The sequence below is a fragment of the Aedes aegypti genome, unplaced genomic scaffold (genome assembly GCF_002204515.2).
Source record: "Aedes aegypti strain LVP_AGWG unplaced genomic scaffold, AaegL5.0 Primary Assembly AGWG_AaegL5_hic_scaff_1408_PBJ_arrow, whole genome shotgun sequence".
NCBI lineage: Eukaryota > Metazoa > Arthropoda > Insecta > Diptera > Culicidae > Aedes > Aedes aegypti.
The window spans coordinates 36063-38054 of record NW_018734844.1 but is presented as its reverse complement, the minus strand read 5'-3'; the positions used below and the strand labels follow the sequence as shown (position 1 = coordinate 38054).

The 1992-nt window shown below is 38.3% G+C and overlaps 1 long non-coding RNA gene across 1 annotated transcript; it reads left to right on the top strand.

The window, feature by feature from the left end:
• Positions 1-974: 974 nt before the first annotated feature.
• On the top strand, positions 975-1434 carry LOC110680449. The gene is made up of 2 exons (XR_002502882.1): positions 975-1293; positions 1355-1434. It is a non-coding gene; the product is annotated as an uncharacterized LOC110680449 (long non-coding RNA).
• Positions 1435-1992: the final 558 nt, after the last annotated feature.

Below are 1992 nucleotides of genomic sequence, written 5' to 3'. Positions count from 1 at the left end.
ACAGACAAACAGACGTAACACTTAGAATAAATTCCTTCAAAATCCATCGTCCAGTTTACACCATCATCATCTGGTGAGTATGTTGCACGAAAAGGTGTTTCGTGCAACAAGACCGGCAGATGGCGGTAGTGTGATACGTCAAACGCGAACAAAAGCGATGCGCGCGCCTCTGGTTGTGAGATTTGTAACATAATGAATTTGAAATTATCGTTAAATGTGTGGTCGATAGAAATTTCGTCAGTGTTACGTCTGTTTGTCTGTGCCGTAGTTATACCGGCTACAAAAAGCTGCTAAGGACTTGAATAAAGTAAAATAGTCAGTGAAAAAAATAGTAGGATTCTGCATTGGGCCAAAACACACCCTACATATCAGCGATGATTAATTTTAAGTTCGTAATTTGGTCAATTGGTATAATTGCTGATCACCATTCAAAATACAATCAACTCTCTCTTACTCGACATTGAGTTAGATCCGAGATGAGCGAGCCTCGGGCTGCAAATCTCGTTAATATAGATAATAATAATAATCGAGTTTGAAAACCATAGTAAATGCTGGTTTTCATTATAGCTGCGATGGATCGCAGTCATACTGGTTTTGTGGTTTTTGACTCGATAGCTCCCTAACCTCGATGGTCTTTTCAGTATCGAGTTATGGAGAATTGAATTTTATATCCTATAATCTAAGAAAAGCGGTATCCGCGAAATGGTATAGGCCGCAAAATGGCATACCGCGAAAAGGTAAACTGCAAAAATGATACTTACGCGAAATGGTACACCACGAATTGGTTGACCGCGAAAATGGTTTACCGCCAATGTCGGACAACCTTTCTAGGACTCCTTTCAAAGTAACACCCAATAACTACTCATGAATCAAGAATTACTTTAAAATCGCCAAAAGCTATTTCTCCAGGAGCTCTTCTCTAGCATTCCCATTGAGTATAATTTTAATAATATGTTCAATAATAGCCCAGAACACTTTGAAAAGTCACCAAGAGTTTTTTTTCAGGAATTTCTTTTAAAAATACTTCAGAAACTCTTTCAGCAAGACCTTCAAAGATTTATCCAGGATTTTAAGAATCTCAGAGGCGAATGACATAAGTTAAAACCTCTATAATAAATAATAATAGAGTAGCTGTTAAAATTATATTCCCTTTCTATTCTAACTCATTACAGTTCAAAGCGTCGTGTTTCTCTTGTTGCTCGAGACGAGCCTTATCTTGTGGATTTTAAAATCAAATCAGCGGCGCAAATATGTTCATTTGGGATTGGTTCACCGGTGTCCTGGGATACTTGGGTAAGTTTTTGTTCGATCCAAACAATAGATTTGTTTTAATCGATGTCATTTTTTCTCCAAGGCCTATGGAAGAAATCCGGCAAACTGTTATTCTTAGGTCTGGATAATGCCGGCAAAACGACATTGCTGCACATGCTCAAGGACGACAGACTGGCACAGCACGTTCCGACGTTACATCCTAGTTAGTTTCGCACTGATTGGTATTGCTCGAGTAAGTGAATAAATAATGATTCTATGATTATTTTAGCGTCGAGGAGCTGTCCATTGGCAATATGCGTTTACACCCACATTCGATTTGGGTGGACACACGCAAGGTAATGTATTATAACACAATTACAAAATATTATTTTTCTATTTTTCGATATAACATCCCAACGTGGCAGTCTAAGAACCCACGGATCTTCTTGCTACAGAATCCGCCAGTGAAATTAGCGGGAAACATATTCTTGGTTCTTTCTACAATCACTGCCATCTTTTTCTCCTTGTGAGTGACTCCTGGTGCAAAGTTCTGGAGTCTTCAGTGATATTTCCAGAGATTCTTTCGCAAACTATTCTGGTTTCCCAGGTTTTTTTTTTCTCTGATACCCCTCGAGGAAATGCTTCTGAAAAGTTGGAGTAATTTCCAACAGAAATTCTTCTGGAATACTTTCAGGAATTTCTTCACATTTTTTATTCTACCACCGAATTTCTACATTTGAT